Source organism: Molothrus aeneus, chromosome 18, assembly GCF_037042795.1.
Source record: "Molothrus aeneus isolate 106 chromosome 18, BPBGC_Maene_1.0, whole genome shotgun sequence".
NCBI classification, from domain to species: domain Eukaryota; kingdom Metazoa; phylum Chordata; class Aves; order Passeriformes; family Icteridae; genus Molothrus; species Molothrus aeneus.
Genome location: NC_089663.1, coordinates 1,533,192 through 1,553,604, shown reverse-complemented (window position 1 = coordinate 1,553,604; position 20,413 = coordinate 1,533,192). Strand labels below are relative to the sequence as shown.

The 20,413-nt window shown below is 47.4% G+C and overlaps 1 protein-coding gene across 3 annotated transcripts in view; it reads left to right on the top strand.

Annotated features, from left to right (window-relative positions):
• The first annotated feature begins 2,087 nt into the window (after positions 1 to 2,087).
• The window catches only part of MTMR3 (myotubularin related protein 3), a 75,917-nt gene continuing 57,591 nt past the window's right edge, over positions 2,088 to 20,413 (top strand). For 2 of the 3 annotated variants that reach the window (XM_066561967.1, XM_066561965.1), the window contains exons 1-2: positions 2,128 to 2,197; positions 2,837 to 2,880. The gene's annotated coding sequence lies outside the window, so the exon portion shown is untranslated. Of the gene's footprint in view, positions 2,198 to 2,836; positions 2,881 to 20,413 lie in introns of all 3 variants that reach the window. The other variant, XM_066561966.1, reaches the window with a different exon arrangement.

Genomic DNA, 20,413 nt, shown 5'->3' with positions numbered 1-20,413 from the left:
GGGCTGATTAACTCCCTTTCAAATGTTTGCTGTCCCTGACCAAGGGAGCCAAACCAGAACACAGCTCACTGTGTGGCTCATATCTGAGTGTGAAGACACAGGCTTCTGTATTTTGCATTGTTCCCTCTGAACGCTTATGCTCCTTGCAGCTTAGACATGACCTAATGACAGACTGAAGTCCATCTGTTACAATGACTAGCCTTGGACTCAGAGGGAGAGTCCTGGGGATAATTTAGGAGTGCATTTTATAGCTACTTGCAAGCATTTCATTTCAGATCAAGGCAAACATGAGGAGCAGGTGGAAATCTCCCGCAAAAGTACAACCTGACCTACATATGGTATTGTAAATTAAAGATATGTATAAAAATAAAACATTAACGATCCATCACAGTTGCAACAAAGCCCAGATATAAATCTTGCTGCTGGAAAGGAGCTCCATTGCACAAGGCTTAGCTAGAGCTTCATTTTGGAACCAGCAGCATTCCTGCCACCTCCAACACTGCTGCTGCTCTCCAGCTTTCCTGTGTTTTCTGTAGCTTAATGCTCACAGGCCTTTTGCTTTATCTCAGTCTCTCAGTTCCATGTGGTTTTTGGCAGTCCAGCCTCATGCTGGCTCCCAGCTCCCCGTTACCTCATGCTTTAGGAGCCATGGGCTGTGCAGGGTGGCTTGGACAGCGCATGGCCTGGTGGCGTGGGGCCACACGTGTACCCACAGCTGAGCTGAATGTCACCAAAGCAACGCTGGAAACATTGGCCAGAAGAACTTGCACACCAGAATGGCTTCTGTAGATCACAGAATAATCTGAGGCCAGAAGAACTTGCACATCAGAATGGCTTCTGTAGATCACAGAATAATCTGAGTCCACAAGGATCATCAAGTCCAAACCTTTTAGTGGCACCGCCCTGACCAACTGAGCTAATCCCAGGTTATAGTGGAACAGGGTGTTTCTCCAGGGATTTTTGAGGATCCTGAGGAGGATGGATGGCAGTGAGGTGTGGGAACACACACCTCAGCCCCCCTCAGCACACACTTCCACTGTTACCTGACTCACAATACGAGATGGCTGCCAAAACTCTGCTGAGACCCTGCTGGTTCCACAGCCTCGCTCATTCAGTGCCAGGCTTATAGACCTCACAGGGGAATAACGGGCAAGTTGGCTTCACAGAATCACAGAACCACAGAATAGCTGGGACCTCTGGAGATCATCCAGTCCAACCCCCTGGACATGGTTACCTTGAGCAGGTGACACAGGAATACGTCCAGGGTTTGGATTATTCCAGAGAGGGGGTCTCCATGCCCTCCCTGGGCAGCTGGTCCAGTGCTTTGCTCAATGGATAGCTCTTCCTCATGTTGAGGTAGAATTTCTTGTGTTTTACTTTATGGCCATTGCTCCTTGTTCTGTCTCTGGGCACCACTGAAAGCAATCTGGTACTATCCTCTGACACCCCTTGGAGATATTTGCACGGATCGATGAGATCCCCTCTGAGTTTTCCCTTCTCCAGACTAGCCAGGCCCGGCTCCGGCAGTGTCTGCTTCTCAGGGAGATGCTCAGTCCCTTACTCATTCCTGTCGGCCCTGCCTCCCATGCTCGGAGGGGCCGAGGGATGGCAGCCGCCTCCTGAGGGCACGGCGAGCGCTGAGGCCAGCGGGGCCGCCACGTTACAGATTAGAAAAAACTTTTCACTGTCCGGACGGTCAGACCTCGGAAGGGGCTGCCCGGGGAGGTGTGGAGGGTGGTGGAGTCACCCTCTCTCGGTGCCTTCGAGAGGCGTCTGTCGCTGGGTGCTGTGGGGTGGTGATTTAGGAGTTACGGTGACGGTGCTGGGCTGACGGTTGGAAGAGACGAAGTTAAACCAGTAGATGCTCTTAAACCAGTAGATGATCTTCCAGCCTTGGTGGCGCCGCGATTCCGTGATTCCCCGATTCCGTGATTCCCTGATTCCGTGACCCCGCGGTCCCCTCAGCGCGAGCCGGGGGCCGCCCCCCCCCCCTTTCCTCCCCTCCCCTCAGGGTGGAGGGCGGGAGCGGCGCGCGCCGGCCCCGCCCCGCGGGGGGAGGAGGGAGGAGGCCGCGCGGCCGCCATGTTGTTGTGTCCGTGAGGCGGCGACGGCGGCCCCGAGCCCGCAGCGACCCCGGCCCCGGCAGGACGCCGCGCCCCGGCACGGGCGGGGGCTCCGCGCCATGCCCTGCCCAGCGGTAAGGACCCGCCGGGGTGCCCCTTGTCCTGCAGCGGGGAGGGCCGGCCCGCCGCGCCGGGGCCTGGCGGAGCGCGGCCGCGCTGTCACTGAGGGCCGCACACGCCCCCTCGGCTGCGGGTGAGGGGCGGCGGCGGGGCCGGCACGGCGCCCTCGGCCCCGCTCTGCTCTGCTCCGCTCCGCTCGGCACGGCACGGCCGGCCGGAGGAGGAGAAGGCGGCCCGGCTCCGCAGCCGCGGTGCGGCGGCCTCTCGTCCCCGGGCGAGCGGCGATGCCGGGCGGCCCGGGCCGGGCCCTGCGCTGCCGGGTTCGAGCGGCCGGGCCAGGGTGGGCTCCCCGGGGCAGAGGGGCTCCTACTGCCCGAGGCCTGCGGGCCTCGCCCGACACTGCCGGCCCCCGCCCCGCCCGTTGGGGTGGCCGGTCCTCGCCGAGCCCGGCCGGGGATCGTCCCATGCCGCTGGCAGCCGCCGGCCCCTGCTCGGCTGCTCCGGCGCTGGGGCTGTGGTGTCAGCAGAGTTCAGCTGCCCTTATGCGTGCGGCCGAAATTCCTGTTCCTTTTCTAAGTGGGACTTGTTAAGACTTTATATTTATATGGTTTTGGGGCTTTAATTACGCCTCTTCCCCGTGTTCCTTTTAACAGTCCTGTTCTTTCGCTGGGATGTGAGCAGATGTTGCCCTTTCCCGGTAAGTGCTTTGCCCCACAACGTGGAGTTTAAGTTTGTGCATTGAAGTTGTTCCTGCTCTTTTAGACAATGTTTTCTTGATCAGCAGATGAGACCTGGTGTTTCTTCACAACTTTGTACAGGAAACTGATTTTTTTCCTTTCTGTGCACACTTCCCTTACTGTGGGAAGGTTGGGTGTGAGCTTGTAACTCTTGCAGACTTCAGGTCTTGTAGGCACTTTTCTGTGTGCTTCACCTGTTTGTTTTCTTGTGTGATGTAGCCATGTGCAATAAAGCTTTCTTTTAGAAGGAAAGAACTTGGCTAGTGAATCATGTCAGGTAGTGCTGAGTGGAATCACAGCTTGGCTTTCTGGTGAATATAAAAGCATATTTATATTATTTATATTATAAAGGTGAGTCTGCTGGGAAGGGTTGGCAGCGTGACGGAAGGAGCTCTGACAGGTTTGTTGTAGTACCTGTCATGCTCTGAGTTTCAGATAAAGAACTGAGATGCCTTTTGTCTGCTGCTAAAGCGTGTGGTATTAGGAAATGAACTTTTTTGGTGGAGATGAAGGAGGTTTTATGAAGGAGTGCTTGTAAACTGGAGGGGAGGAGGCTGACATCTGATACCTGCTTTGCTTCAGCTGTTACTGATTACAGTGGGCTTGAGAGATAGAAGTGGTGCTTTCTTTCCTAGCACAGGAAATACTGCGCTGTAAGTGTTGAAACTTTGTGCAGATAAGTGAAGGCGGGGCGTGAGGTTCTGAAGTGTTTCAGTGACAAGGTTCTGTGCCTGCTTTGGAGCTTGGGGAAGGGCAAAGGTGCACCAGCAGTGATATATCTCTGCACTGAAAGGTGCTCTTGTCCCACTTCAGGTTATAGGAATGATAAATGGAGAGCCAGGCTGAATTCTCTCACTGGCAGTGCTATAGGTGCCTGTCTGGGGTACTGTTAGTATCTATGCATCAACTATCTGCACTTGCAATTATTAAAATATCAATGTTAACCTGCTCAAGGAACAAGCCCTGCAACCCACAAATGATACCACAAAAGTGGAATAGGTCAGCTTGCTAAGCTCTCGTTTCATTTTATTTATTTATTTTCCATAAAAATGGCCATCTACAGCTGGAGGAGACAGAAATGGAGCCTGCCCAGGCTTCTGAAATAGAGGCTACAATATTTTATCTCAGATCTCATTCCACCTACATGCAAGCCAGGATGATGGAGAGAAGTATGTTGTCAGCTTGCAGGAGTAGGAGGAACGTGGCTGTGCAGTGCTTTGCTGGCAAGTAACCTGGAAAAAAGGAGTAACTTAGGAGAAGGGGATCTTTGGGCTGCTGGAGTAACAGGCAGGAGCCTGGCAGGTCTGATGGGCCAGGGAAGAGGAATTGTCTCTGTGGAGGAGGAACTGCCTTGGCATCCAGCATGGAGCTTGAGATCCTTCACCTGCACAGCTCAAAGGGCTGTGAAGGCTGGTCCTGCTCTGGTGGCTTCCTACTGGGAATTGTAACTGGATACAACAGGATAGGGCTCTTCCAGTTGGTGTGGATGATGTCTTCAGAGCACGTGACTCCAAACAGCCAGATTAGTGCTTATCAAATCCTGTGAACCAGAATGAAACCCCCAGATACTTAAACATGCCTGTGTTTCATAGTAGCTTTCACTGGCTGAATCAAAGCAATGTCATGTTTCTCTCAAAATAACCTGTTAGGTACTGAATGGCCTCAGAAATAACTGCAACTGTTCTGCATTTGTCTCCAGCCTGAGTAGCTGGCGGTGTACAGATCTGCCTGTGACATCCCATGTGGGTTTTAAACTCTGAGAAATGAGCTTCATGTCTTGGAACTTCAGCCCTCCTCTAGATATTGGTGCTGTAACTTCCCAGTGCTGTCAGGAAAACTTTGGGGATATGCTTAGGGCTCAGTTTGTGCTGTAATTCCTGTGAAGAACTGGATTGTTTAAAGGCAAGTATATCTGTCTTCGTGGCGCTTCAGAATTTCAGGGCGACTGAGTGGTTTGCTTGAAAGACCTCAAAGTGAAGTTGGTGACAGAGTGAAGACCTAAAAGTGAAGTCAGTGGCAACTGAATTATTGGAAGTACTGACATTTTACTGGAGCTGTTTACTATGCCCAGCAAAGAGCTGGAGCCCTCAGCTCCTGCTGCCTTCCAGCTTCTACCTTGGATGCCTTAGCCCCAAACATTGCAGTGTACATTGCAAACGTGTCAGCTGCTTGTGGGATGGGCAGAGGTCACAAACCACAGCCTCCTTTGGTGTCAGCTGGCCTTATCTGGAGAGCAGCTTTAGCAAAACAGCCCCAACTTTGTCTCTTTGCTTTGAGCAGCTGAGAAGCACTGACAGAATGGACTTGATACCACAGAAGGGTAGACTGGAGCGTGAGTCTTCCTGACTTGTTCCTGCTTCATAGTTTCTGGTAGTGGTGTCAGGGAGGTGACCCCCAGCTGGCTGTAGGTTTTCCAGGGGCAATGTGTCATCCCTTAGGGAAGGCCTCAAGTCCATCCCTGCTGCTCAGAGCCACAGGGAGGAACGAGTCTGTAGTAGCAGGGAAGAACTGCAGCATGATCTTGTTGCAAGCAGTGGTATCTCTGACATTCGGTGTGTTACAAGGTGTCAGGTTGTGCTGCTCTGAGCCTCAGGTGCTCTGTTCTCCTTCGGGAAGTACCAGTGTGCACCTGGAAGTGAGGCTTGGGCCTGCAGAGCCATGCAAAGTGAGCTGGGGAGGAAGGGAGGGAGGGAAACAGGCGACTTTCTGGAACGTTGGTTGAAATGGAAAAGCTGTTTCTGGAGTTGTGGATGTCCAGCAGGAAGCACTGTTTGTAAAGGCTTCACCTAAAACACAGTTGCTGATGCCTGGCTTTGGTTTGTCTTCTGAAGCTCCTCAGACTTGGAATCTTCAGGTGGAGTCTGGAAAGCAGCAGTTGTTTTGACAGTGAGTGTGGCTGCAGGTTAGGCTGGTAACTGGATGGGTGCTCTGTGGGACTTCTGGGGCAGCTGGATCCTTCAGAGGCACTGCTCCTCCTCATGGGTATTAATGCTGAAAATAGTTGCAACAAGGTAACCATGGTAAGATCCATCTGGAAGTTTTTTTGGAATTTGTGTGTGCACATGCCTGAGTGAGGCAGCTAATGGCATTGTAATAGTTGTCATGGTGGTGGTGGAACTCTTCCAGACTGATAAGGAAGGGGGGAAAAGCCCAGGCTCTACAAAAGACCTCCTAAATAGAGTGTTCTTGGCCTTCCTTGGGGGAGCTGGATTTCAGAAGACTTGAGCTGGTTGTTCCTTGTTCAGTGATACTGTAACTAAACTTATCCAAGCTGCCGTATTGAATTATTGCCATTTCTGAAAAATTATTAACTTGAGCAAGACTGCAGTGGAAGTTGATTTTGGAGTAGTAAATCCATTATTTTTCCTCTTGATTAGGAGTGCAGTGAAGAGCTGTAAAGCAGCATTGGTGGGCTGGCTTGGGGGCAGGCAGTTGTACATCACCACTCATGCCAGTAATGAAATGTGTCCTCAGGAACACAAGCAGATAGATCCTAAGCAGTATCAGCCCTCTTTTTAAAGAGAAATTGAACCAAAATGCTGAATTGGAAATACTTCAAAATGCAACTTTGCAGCTGGGTGTTAGTTGAAGGAGGGCAGAACATCAAAGAAACTGAGGCTTGGAGGAGCCCTGGGAGGTGACAAGCAAAGCAAGTTGTTCTTTGCCTTGCTCAGCACATCTGGCTGTTGTTTGCAGCATTCATTGTGATGGGCTGACAAACCACGATGGAAATGGGGCTGGGCTTGCTGCAGAGAGCTTCATCCCAGGTGCTGCTGGGGCTGATGCAGTCCCTGCCTTCTGTGGCAGTGGTTGTTCACCACCTGATTCTGCAGCGTGCAGGGGATCAGCTTCAGAGGTGATTCTGTGTCTGGTGAAGCCTTAGAACTAGAGCTAGATGAGCTTAGGTGGGGCAGTTATCCTGTCACCTGTGGAATCTGCTTGAAGCTGGAATGAAATCAGAAACTTGGTGTTAGTCCCTGGCCACTTGGGAAGAGCTGGGCTTTCCAAAGGGCAGCCAGAACAGAGCAGCCCCTGACTGGGGGGTGTTCTTCAGAGCCATAACAGGGAATGTTCAAGCTTTGGTCTTCTGGGACTGGACAGCAGGGAAGGCTGCCATGAGGCTCAGAGCTCCCAGAACATGGTCTAGAAGGCATGTGGGAAAGACTTGTATTCTGTTACTTTGATATTTAACTATCTTTTTCCATCCTGTGTGTGTTGATCTCAAGCTGTGTGTTCTGTGCTCCCCTCCTTTCAATTTTATTCCAAAAACTCCTACATCATCTGCAGAGTGACCTTGTCTTGGGTTAATTTCAGAACTGAAGTTCTTCTTTACTGGGCCTATCTCTAGCACATATACCAGATTTCACCTCTCAGGTCCTGCTTGGTTTAGCCCTTACTGAGATAAGAATTGAAAAAGACTTTTCCCACTCTAATTTCTGCTGCCTACTTTTCAAGTGGACATCATTGTCCTAGTAACTTTGCTTGCTGGATGTATTTCTCCCTTCACACCAGCCCATGGCTAAGACTTCTACCAAAGGCTCTTGTACCCTATTTCAAGAAAGATTTTCATCAGGGAAAACCAGTGAAAATGGTATAAATCTTTCTTTAACTGAGATTTCTGAAAACAAAGTAGCATGAAATAAATCTCTAGGGTGCCTGTCTGTATGATGAAGTCTTTTGTATATACAAGTCTAATAGTCTCTAAGTATTTTGGATTGTTCTGGTACTCTGAGGTTTAGTTTCTGGAACATGTAATCAGTATGGGGGGGAGTAATACACCAGGTTGAATTTGTGGAGGAAGGCTGCTGCATTGCCATAATTAAGTCTTTGTAGTTTTTCTTTCGAATACCAGAGATTTGTGCACTGCTATAGACATTATTTATAGAAACACTGGTAGAACAGTTTTGTGTTGCCCTTTTGTGGGCCTCATTTGCTTCTCCAAGTTTGGGACTGCAAACGAGGGCTGTAATCAAAGCATTAATTCTGTGGTGTTACCTGAAAGGACAAATAAAAATAGTTTCTTTTTCCCTGTACTTTTAAAGGAGGGTTTTGACTTCTCTATCAGCCAGGAAAAGGCAGATTCCTGACAAAATGAGACTTGTTTTCTCCAATGCTGCCTTTTCTGCTGGTGGAAGTGCCTGGGGGGAGCTGCTGCCAAGGCACCTGAGGGAGGAGAGGGCAGAAATCCTGTCTGTGTAGTTGACATGGAGTCAGTGAAGACAAGATGCTCTGGTTGGCTTCCTGAGTGTCCTTGGAGAGCAGAGCAAAGGCAGGATTGACTGCAGGGCACCTCCCCAGCTCACCCTGAGGGCAGCCTCTCACACAGGGCTCATGTGCATCATAAGACTCGCAGGCCCTGTGAGTCTGACTCCTCAGTTCCTCTGAGGTTTGACTGTCCTGGGCAAGTAGGATTCTGATTTTTTGGGGTTTCTGTACAGTGGTGGCAGGATTTCAGAAAACAGATGGAAAATCAGATCTTCCCTTGAGTATCTTCCCTGTTATGTAGAGTTTAGCACTGTCTAGGTCAAGGGTAGACTAGCAGAATACTGATTTTTGTTTTTTCAGTTGCTAGGAATAGGAGTTGAAAGTGTTGAAGAGTTGAGTGAAACTGAAGGGTGGATTAAAGCAACTGTAACAACAAGAGTGGGGACACAGAGATTAAGAACAATTTATTTAAACTGTACTGCTGGAACTATGGCTGTGGAGTGTTAATACCTTCCACATCCTACACAAGATGCTGCCTGAGTAAAGTAAAGTAACTTCAGGTGCTTTTGAAGTGAGGCCTCAGTTTTGTACAGGAGATGTCAGAAGGATCCAGTCTAGCACTGATCCACCATTTAGCTCTGTCCTGTCACTCTCATGGTATCACTGTGTCCATTCAAAATGAGTTCAAGTCCAAGGCTACTCATGGAAGTGGCTGCCACTAGGTCTGGAATTGGTGGAAAGTTTCCTTGGTATTTCTAGGCTTGGAATTGGTGGGAAGCATTTCCCTGGGATGTTCTCTGCAGCAGTTAGGGGGGACCAGCAGCCTGGCTGTCCCTGTTCCCCCCGGGAGTGGATGAGGACAGGAGGGAGCCGTGGCTGTGGCTGGCTGGCCTCATCTCTGGGAGCCATCATTGACCTCACTGTGTACCTGGGGGAGCTTTGCTGTTCATTGCTATCATGGAGACTTCAGCACACAGAGATGAGCTGCTGGGAAGTTGTGCTTGATGCATCCTGGTTGGCCTGGAGACCTTTCCACTCCTAGTGCTGCATGTGCTGCAGCTGGAGCCTGTCTGGAGTTTCACCTGCATCCAGCAGCCTTTGGTGTCTTCTCCAACTAAAATTGCTGTTGTCAAAGCTGACTTCTGCTCTTCTGTGGGTCTCTAAGTTCGGGCTTTTCAAATACTTGTCTGTCCCCTGACAAAGAGCAGATGAGCCAAAATTAGAGGCGGTGAGAAGAAAACTCACCTGCCATATCACAGAGTGGCTTGGCTTGGAATTTAATGGGAGGACTGAACTCTCTGCACTGAACTCTCTGCAGCCAGGTTGCTGTGGTCTGACAGAGTAGAAACACCTCTCTTTGAAGTGTCTTGACCTGATAGCTTTGATTTTTTTTTAATTGTTATATTTGAATTTTCTTTTTTTCCTTTTTATTCACATCTGAGAACAAATACTTAGTGTAGCATAGGCATGGTTGAACTTTTGATCCAAGAAACCTGACTAAAATGTCTAAGCAGATTGCATTTCTAGATTATTTTGATTATTTTCCTTTAATAAATGGAAGCTTGAAAGCAAGTGAAGTGTACTTAATGTAAACTTGCAAATTTACTGCCATTGCCTGCAGAACTTTTCTTTCCATCTAAACACTGTGCATGGTTTTTTAAGAGTGGATAAGCTTTCCATCAAATTAATGACTAATCCTTATCAAACAAGCGTTCATCTTTACAATTAGAGAACAGGAATGCTTAATTGTGTGCTGATTGGTGAACATACTAGTCATGAGTACATTTGAGAATTCAGATTCTTCATTTTCTCTCACTGCTGGTAGCAGGAATTTGCTGTGAACAGGGCATTATATTCTGGTTGGATACCCATTATAATTAAATTATCATCTTTGTCTATGTTCAGTGAACCTTTCTTTGAGTAACTTCCAAAAGAATGCACCTTTTTGCACTTTGTGAAAATCTGAACTCTCTGAGGAAAAAGGAGGAAGATGGAACAAAGTAAATATTTTGAGGTCTGCTCAGCTTTCCTTGTAGGTTTGGCTGGTGGATTATGGTCAAGGCACAGTTGTGTTCTAATGCAGAATACAATAGCTTGCTTGTTTTCTTTTACTTTGGGCTGGAATCTCTTAATCCCTTCAGACTCAAGCATGAGTATCACATGATTTGGAGGTGTTTGGTTAGTGTGCTTCACTGCTGCAGAGCATCCCTGGCCGTAACAGATGAGTAAATTGGGGCTGCACAGAGAAGCCCCATGGAAATTTTCAGTTTTGGAGATCCATGGCCAAGGGTTTAGTATTTTAGGCTGGGTTGTGTTCTGGCAAAGCCATGTGGTCAGTTAGACTTGGCAGTAAGGAAAGAGGTCAGATACCTGCTCTAAAATTCCAAATTCATTATAAAAAGGATTCCAGCTTCAATGTACTGACACTGTACCTGAGTGTTCAGTATCCTACAGTGTTCAAATCATTACAAGGGAATTTGGGGCAAAACCTCCTGGTAGGAAAACTGGTGGTACAGCTAATTGTAGATCCTTCTTTTAGAGTCTGTGACCACATGGGGCATCAGTGGATACAGAACTGTGGAAGTAACACACAGGAACCCTTGTTAAAGTAAACGAATGATAAATATTCATTAAGAGTGAATTTCAAAAAGCATAGCTCCCTGTATAGCTGTCTAATGGTACCAATGTGCCTGGTCACTGTCATGTTGCTTTCCCCCCCTTCAGTTCTGCAGGCTTTAGAAGCTGGAACCAAAATGCCTTGCACTTGTCAAACTGGAATTTTGGCTTTTAATGACAGGCTGAGGGTGACTGCTAAACACTGACCTGGGGAGAGGAGTGGGCAAGGGGTTTTCTACAATTGCATAGGATTCCCTAAAGTGCTGCAATATGCTAATGAACTGAGGATGGCAAAAATATTCCAGTGAGTTAGAAAATGTTGGTTTTGACTCTTGGTGCTGCCTTTGCAGAATTTGGTGTGTTAAGCACAAGATCAAGGCAGTGGCTTCAGTCCCTGCTTCTGCCTGCAGCTGGAGCCAGCTGCCTCCCAAGGTGTTCCACTGCATCAGAAGAATTGCAGAGCTAATTGGGCCACTGGAATCGTGGTGACTCTATACTTAGCTCATTACTCCAGGCAAATTATCCTTTCCTTCTGCAGTGTTGACTGGCAGGCTGGAGAGCTGCCTCGCTTTCCATTGCTGGGCATTCCAACTCCTCTGCAGTGTTCTCATCGCACAGGCACTTCTTCCTGTGAGCTCTTGAGGGGCTGGCAATAGCTGGGCAGCACAAGGCTCTAAGGGTGAGTTCTGGAGTAGTTCACTGAGGAGTCAGCAGTGCCAAACCTGCTGTTGTAATCAGCAGGGAGTAGGAAGCAGTCTGGAAACCTGCTTGGTGCTCTGCTTACCTGTAGAGGGTGGTTGGATTCATCACTGCCACTGCTGATGCCTGAGCTGGGTGGGTCTGGTGGAGTCAACCTGGGGAGTTGTGGACAAAGAGTTTTGCTTCATTTGACAAGTGTAAGACTGGTATAGCAAAGACAATAAGAGCTATTTCTTGCTTTCTCCGTGGAGCGTGGATTTTTCCTGAGCTGTTTGTGCACGGTCCCGGCTGTGCTGCCCTCCTTGCAGGGTCACACCCAGAGAGCAGCCCCATTAACACTAATGGTGCTGTTGCATCATGTCCCAGCCCGCCGTGGTCCCATTCAGCACTCAGGTATGAAGACTTTTCCTCTTGCATAAGGCACCTTGATTTGCTTGGGCTGGGGAGGAAGCACTTGGCAGCTCCCTAAAGAGTAAGTTCCAGGCTGCTGGGCCCTGTAGCTTATTTTTCTAAACATTAGGATTTCAAGTTACTGTCCAGCTTTCTAAACTGTATGAATGCCTGAGGCTGGACCACTGCTCACAGAGGCAGGGATTACCTGAGCAGCCCTTGCTGGATGCAGATCCTTTCCTGCTTCTAGCATGCTTCTCTCTCCTAGACCCAAATTATTTGCTATTCAAAGCAGAGACCTAGTAGGGCTAAGCTTCATGTATTTGAACATATTTCAAGATCTCAGGATTGCAATATGCCTTAATCTACTTTGTCTCCTTTCAATTTCTAAATATTTCTAACTACTGGTGCATTTTTTTTCTGGTTCTTCCAACAAAATTCAGCTTCTAGTCTCATTGTTGACCCTTACTGCCTTGTGTCAATCCCAGCAGATCAAATTGTGTAGTAGTTAAGAAATTATTTTTCTGTAAATATAGGTCTAGTAATGTGTATTGAGTTAAAGTGACTTCATGAAGGCAAGGAGTGGTCAATTAAAACTTCCCTTTCCAAAGAAATTGGTCTGAACTGACTCGGATCCTGAAAAGGACAAGAAAAGACTGAGTGTTTTTGTGCAAGAAGTGAGCAGAGAGGAGAATCTGGTTTAGCCTACAGCTTAAAGAAAGGCCTGATGCCAAAACCTGATTTATGTGCTTCAATTCCACAATTTTTATGCTGCTTCTTGCCAAGACAATTAAAGAATTCCTCGAGCTGATCTGAATTTCCAGGCTGGGTTTGGAAGGGGATAGCCACTGCTGCAGGTGCAGAGAACACTCCAGTCTCTTCAGGTAGGCTGATGAGTCTTGGTGGTTTCATTGCTGACATATTTGATTTTCAGGAGTCTGGAGATGGGATTGTGGAGCACATTTGTGGTGCACTTGCAGGTATAGCCAGCTGGTGTTTTGCTGCTTGTGAAAGGTCAACTTTTAAGCTTCCATGGATTGATTCCCAGTAAACTTTAAACTGGTGTTGCAGCACCTGTTTTCTAGAGCTTCAAAACTCCTGTTTGACTCTGGAAAACTTAGGAGGAAGAACTCAGGCCCCTGTGTGGGGTTGCTGTTCTTAAGATCTGCTTAACTATTTGTAAATAATTAAAATGTGGAAGGTGAGGGAATACCCTGGGGTCAGTTCAGAGAGGGCTTGTGCAGCTGTGTGAAGATAACTTTGGTAGGAGAGCCCCATGCATCCATCATGCCTGCAAAAGCAAACACAACCAGCACCTTGACTGAATAGCAATTAGTCAGGTTGTGCCATTGTGTTCTCCCCTGGGTCACCCTTTGGTGAGTGTTGTTGAAAGACTTGACTTAGCAGAGTTTATACATGTTGAAACAAATTTGATGGCTTGAAACTTGTCTGAAGAATCTGTTGCTTGTTAGGTCACTCCCAAAGGGCCGTGACCCCTACAATTCATGACTTGGTTACTTTGATTTTTTTTTTTTTAAATAACGTTTTAAGTAGAGTTCAGAGATTAAACAGAAACTGGGAGTTTATTGCCTATAAGAATGTGAAAGAGAAAGTGTGAACCTTCCTGTGGAGCTGGGAATCCATAGATCATGCTGGGTGAGTGACAGCTCAGCCTCTACACGGAATTCAGAGCATCTTTGCCTTGTTATAAAAAGCTTGTTGCCTGGTGCTGATCTGTTCCTCCAACACCGAGCTTTTTGTAACCTTTAAACTCCAAGTATAGGGTAAGAATTTATCCTGTTAAAACCTGCATTTGTTTGAAGAGTTAACTCCTGCTTGTTCACCTCTGTCCTACATCTCTAGATCTCAGTTATTTAAATACCAAGGTGTGTGTCACTCAAAACCTACCTACCCAGTGAGTTCTTCTTTACCAGAAAAGTAAATGAGACCTGGAGTGAACAAGCAGCTGTGCCTGTCCTGCTGCACCTTTCTCATTCTTCAGTTTTGCTTATGGAACTGCTAAATCAGGATTTAGGAGTTGGTCTGCTGGTGAGTTTTTGTGAAATCCTGGAAATTGCTTGAAATATTTGAGATGACTGTCTATCACTTACCTTGAAGTGATAGATTTTACATTGTGTCTGATGGCAATTTTACGGGTGTGCTTCTTGGGGAGGAATGGGGAAAAGTCCTTACAAATGTCTCATCTACACAAAATAGGCTGAATGAATGCTCTGCCATATGCTGGAATATCTTAAAAATGAAGTAGGTTGGATGGAAGGGTCTGAAGGCTCCAACTCTGAAGAAGGAATGAATGTTTTAGTTTGTCTAGTTAGGTGTGTCCTGCTTTGAAGCCTCACTGAATTTTCAAGTGAAGAAGTAGCAGATGAGTTTGGTGTTACACACTAGGCTTGAATTATATCCTTTTTTAGTACTTTGACATAGCTTGCTGCAAACCTTTTACAGAACTGCTGCTCTAGCTGAGCATCACAATTCCAGTGTTGTTCTTCTTTCCAGTGCTTGAACTCCTTGTCACCAGTGCCAGAGTGACAGTGCTCCTTGCAGACCCGTTTGAGGTGGAAATCTGCAGCTCCACCTGTGTTGTGTCAGCCTGTTGCCTGTTCAGAGTTTAACAGGCACTCTTAGTGCTGTGCTTAGCATGGCTGCACTGATACTCTGAAGGGGTTTTAACCCTTAAGCAGGCTTGCTGCAAGTGAAGCATTTAACAAGTATTTTTGCAGTTCTTTGCTGTGTTTCTGTGGTAAAAGGGTATCTGTGCTGATGGTGCTGGCTTAGAACAGCCTTCACTTGGCACAGAGCTGTCAAGGATTTCAAATTATCCTGAAATGCAGCCCTGAAATCGTTGTGTATCTGAGATATTGCTTCAGATGTACTTGAGATTTCTGTAGGAAGTGGAAGCAGATGCATTCCTTTTCCTCAGAACTTTTATTAATTGTTAACTGAAGTAGTTGAATTGCTGGGTTTTATTTGTGGTAAGATTTGATATGTTGCTTGATAAATGTTCATGTGTTTTTGCACAGATTGTGCTTACTCCTTGTGGTTTTTGGAGTAGTGGGTTGTTGGATTTGTGGATTTAAGATGCTTATGTGTTTAATTCAACAGTGAGAACTAATGCACTGAAACTTCATCCTGGAGAGTTACTTAGTAACGGTGTTTGTCCCTGAGTGCAAAAAATAATGCTAAGGAAATTAGCAAGGTTCAATGGAAATCGTACAAAACACAAATGTATCTATTTCGGAGCCTCTGCTAGAGATAATAAAGCCTTCAGTGGTTACTGTGCTCAGGCACAGACTCCTCTTCCCCTATAGAATCAGGACTTGCAGTTCTTGTCTCTGAGCTCCATTGGAGCCTGGCTGCGAGCAGAGCGGTTGCTCTGAGCTGCCCGTGCAGCTCCAAGGTGTGATTCCCCCCAGCTCTCCAGGGAGGGCAGAGCACGGCTGGCTGTGCTGCCTGGAGCTGCTGCAGAGCACTGGCACCCCCTCCCCTGCCCGGGATTACATATCCGGCTGGGAGGTGAGGCCACTCTGCCAGACACTTCATCTAGTTTGGATTTGTCAGGATCTCAAAGACACAGACAAAAAGCACTTTGTCCTGGCTGCTCTGGAAGACTGACACTTGACTGGCTCTTTGCATTGTCTATTCAGTGGTGCTGGAGCACTGCTCTGCACTGAGCACATTGTTGTGTGGCAGTCACTCCTCTGGGCAGTTTGCAGCTTTCCTGAGCATCTCAGAGCAGCAGCTTCACATGAGGCACTTGTTTGAGCAGCTCCAAGGTCAGCCTCAGGAGACTTCCATGGCAACTGGTGCCCTTCAGCACAGTCAGGCTGTGCCAGGGCTGACTGCTGCCCTCATCCCCTGGCTGCTGGAGCTCCTGCCTCTCACTGCAAGTACTTCTTCATCACTGCTGAAGAAGCTCCACAGGATCTCTGGAGATGTGGTGGTCTCTCCAGAGAATGATTTGTGCTTATTTATGCTCTATTGCTGAGATAATCTGACAGAATATTCTGGAAATGTTGCGATCTATGGTCCAGTGGTTTTTTTAATATTATAATAAACCTTTATTCAGAGCTTATTCCAAGTGCCAAGATACAGGACAAAAGCCTGAGTCTTTACCTCACTGTACAGTTTTCCTGTGGCCATTTTCTGAAGCTGTGATTGTCAGGGCTTTTAATTTTTCATATGTATGAGAGCTGTGTGAGAATTTCCCTAATACTTGCAGGTGATCATGAAGTATTTGGTTTATCTTTGCATAGTTGAGCTTGGTTTCCTACTATTTATTCCATGCTGTTTAGGTTTCTGTTTGCATTTACCTCAGTTAAACAATAATAATTAACTCAAAGCATTGAACTGATGCAGTTATCATATTGGGAGAACAAACCAGTAACCATAATGCAATAAGCATTATTGCAACTTCCTGGTAATGAAAATTCCAGTAGCAGAGTACTCGATTTAATTTTTAAGCTTTGAGAAAATAGTGGTTGTGATAAAATGACTTTATAACTGACTTTCACTTAGGCAGCTGCTTAATGTTAGGAAAAAGCTTGGGGTGTGAGGAAGAGCTTTGTTAATAGAGGGAATGTCTGAGCTGTTGTTCACATTTGAACCCCTGCAGTGTGTGCAGTTATATTTTTTAAACGACTGATGCTTCCCCACACAGTCTGCATGACATTGTTTACTCCCTTCTAGTGAATCTTAAGTGTTTTGAAGCTGGAAACTGTGGAGTTAAAGGCACTTGGATATTGCTGCCCTGTTCTCCCACCAGACCACGCAGCTCAATCAAGTGTGTGTCTGTCTCCTGGAGTGTGGTGAAAATAGGTAAGAGCTGCTCACTGAGGGATAGAATGTGGGACTGCTGAAAAGAGGCAATTTCTGACACAAAATCTGCCTGTTGGTGAGGAGAATCTGCCTTAAGGTCCCAGGGGCAGTTTTTGTATGCAGCTGCTGTGGACATGGCACTGAGGATGCTTCCAGGAGAGACCAGTCTCTCTTGGCTGTGCGTGGCTTTGGCAGTTCCTTGGCAGGAGAGGCTGGTGAACCAGCCCAGCTGTAGGAGGAGCACAGCTGCAGCCTCTGAAGGGCCTGCTGAGCAGCCCTGAGGAACTTGGATGTGTTGTGTAAGGACAGCTCTGACTCAGTGGGGAATGCAGGCACGTGGTTCAGCTCCAGCAGTATCAGTGTACAAGGCAGAATGAGAGCTCCCAGCCTCAGCAGTGAGGGCAGCAGTTCAATCCCATTGCCCTCTTAGGTGGCATCACAGCTCAGAAACGTGGTTCCTGCCCCCTTCTGTGTCTTAGTGCCCTGAGTGTTGGGTGTTGGGGCACTGTGTGCTCTGCTGAGCACCTGAGGGCTGAGCAGGCACTGCCTGCTGGGTGACACCTCAGGCTGGCTCAGAGGCTCGGCCATTCTGCACACAGAGGCTCCTCACAGGGCCAGGCTGCTCCACACCAGCTCAGAAGTTTCTCACATGACAGAAGGTTGCTCCAAAGTCAGCCTTTCTTAGTTTCTTGCTGAATTTTCTATGGGTTTTACAGATACTGCCATGAGATTTGTATCTTAAGTATTGGTATTTTGAGCAGTTATTGAAGAATTGAAGTTGAATGCTTGTGGAACAACAGTGGGTTTGCAGGCAGGGATACATTAACAGGATCATGGAATTGAACTATAGAATTAACAGAGCCTTCTAAATATACTGCAGCATTGCACTCCTGCCAGTGATTGTGATGCCAGGCCTGGACTATGAATACATCCTCCATGTGCACACTCGTGAGAATGACAGGACAGCACGTGCTACGTTTGGAGATAGTGTTTCTTTCCATTTGATAAGGAGTGTGGCAGGATTGTCCTTTGCTTCTGAGTGTTACACACACTTGGTGTTCTGGGACTGTCCAAGAGTGAGTGCAAGCAGCAGGGTATGGGAAAATCTTTCCCTTGAATGAGAATTTCTGCAGTTCATGCAGAGAAATCTGCTTCTGCTGGGCCTTTCACTGGCTGTGACCTGTCAGGGAGATAGTTCTGGTTTTCTGTCTGCATGAGAAGTCCATTATTTAACTTTGGTCTTCCAGGCCTTCCAGTTTTTCTTCTTGCTTAGTTTTTTACCTAGCTTGTGTAGCAGTTTATTCTTCATTGGGTAGGTTGTGAGAGGGGAACACCTGGTAAATAATACTTGTAGGCTCTGCAATGAATTGGTGTGAGCTGTTCAAATGTCTGCTGCTTTCTTACTCCTGACTGCTCCTCCTAGTGTGAAGGAAGTATGGGGGTGTTCTGGACAGGAAGGAACAGGTGTCCTGAGAGCCAGGCTATCCAAAGGGCACTGCCAGGCATAGCTGCCCTGGTAGCAGTGAGGATGGACTTCACAGTGAGGAAATCAATAAAATACCAGCTCTGAACACCTTCTGAAGCTGCCTGGTCTTTTAAACATGCAAACTCTTCAGGCAGTCTAGAGCTGGTTTGTTATTGCAGGCAAATGGAGACCTGAAGGACACTTTGGTCTTTCTTGGAGTTGTTCTCCTCCCTAGCTGCACTAGCAGGAGATGTATGTTTTCCACAGAGCAGTGAACATTTACTTGTAGCCACAATGCATCAAGTTCTATAGTGAAAAGTGTTAGTGAACTAAAAGTGGGAGTGAGGCAGCCTGGAATGCCAAAAGATGGGATTGCCAATGACTGATGAAGGATCTATACCTTGCTTCAGACTTCCCTTTCAGTGGGTCCTGGGGTTCTGATGGAGTTTAATAGACAGGTTGACTTAGTAGCAGAGACAAATGGTGACTTGCAGTGGGGTTGACAGTGTAAAGAGGAAATGTGAAGAGCTGACATGCTCTTACTGCCCTGATTCCCATACCTGTGCATGGCCTGTACATTAAATGTGGGCTGCTGGAACCTCTCCCTTCTGTGGGAGCAGAGTGAGAGACTCAGTTCCTCACTGCTGCTGCTGGAATCCTGATCTCTCCTGGAGCAGCTTTGCTCTTGAGCTGTCAGAGCAGCTTTGCAGCTCTGGGAGCAGCACTGCTGTAGCAGTTGAGTGAGCACTGGAAGCCTGAGTAAGTACCACTGGCTGTTTCTCAAGTCTGACATCACATCCAAGAATTAGATGGCTCTCTCTCACCATGGGGATAATGAAATAATTCCTACTGTGTTATTCATTAACTCACATTTCATTCAGTGGCTCCTAAGAGGATAAGGAGTACGTTAGAGGTGAACTTGCATAAGACTTCTGACATCCTTTTGATAAGTTAAGTAAGAGTTAAAGCTGTGGCAGACAAAGCGTGGCACTGGGGCCTCACTGAGGCAGGTGGCCTGTGCTGTGTTACACAAACTGACTTGTGAGCTAATTTAGTGGCTTTTTTTGTCAATGGTTTCAAGAAAACAGCCTGCTCTAAAGTTGCTGCAGCAATAACTGGTGCCCAGAGCTGGGCTTCCTGCTGCCAATGGCTGTGGCTGCTGCTGAAGCTCCCATGCCAACTGGGAGTGCTGGTCTGTTCTGAAGGCTTGCCAGGGGTTTGTCTGGGCTGTGCAATTGAGCCAATAAACTAATATAAATAAAGATTAGGCTGTTTGTGGGAGGAATGATGATTGGATATTCAGGTGTCTCACAATCTGTCTGATCTTTTGAGTATTGCTGTGAGTGTGCTGACATCAGTAGTTCATCCCCACAAGTAATAACTGAGGTAATTCTAAACAGAGGCTGCAGTAGGATGGGACACCTGAAAAAATCCAGAATTTCCAGGTGGCCCAATAAGATTTTAAATTACCTGGTATTTGTAGAAGCACTGGGTGAGGTGGCTTTATCTGGGAAGAGGTTGTAGGTGATGGTCTGGTGAGTCAGGCTGGTGCCATCCTGGGGAGGCAGGTGTGTCCCTGCCTGCCTGTGGGTTGTGGTCCTGGCTAGGAAGTTGCTGGGAACCTTTCCAGGTGGGTGCAGAGTTATGGTTTGGTGCTGAGTACACGACTTCAGGCCTGAGTGCTCAACTCTGCTGCTCAGACCCCTGGTAATGGAGTTGTGTTTCCCAAACACGGAGCAGGAATACTATAAAAATTGGGAGTATTCAAAAAACTGAACTCTGGACATCTGTTCTGAGCACAGAAGATCCTTCTGATAGCTTGAACTCTTTAGTTTTCCAGTCTTTTAAAAGTCCATTAACATACAGAGCAGTGTGGGAACTCTGGTGGGTGCTGAGCATCCTTAGCAGAAGAGGGGCCATGAAAGGAGCAGTGCAAGAAGGACTGACCTGCTCCAGGACTCCACACTGACTGCAGGGTGGAAGGAAAAGGACTCTGTGAAAAGTTCTGGGTTCAGGGAGTTTTGTCCCCTCCAGATCACTGGGTGAGGGTTTCTGGGAAGAAGAGGATGGAGAAGGGAATTAAGGATCATACATATTCCAAGGGAGGCTGAGCAGAAACTTCACAGGTGATCACAGTGCTTGCATTTCCTAATGTGTGACCCTTCACTCCATGGTTTTTGTGTAGGGCTGCTTTAGGCTGCAATTGCAAGCTTATTTCCATGTTGTGTATGAGCAGTGAAAATACCTGCTGGGTCATTAATGCAGGGCTTGGGCTGTCAGCTTTG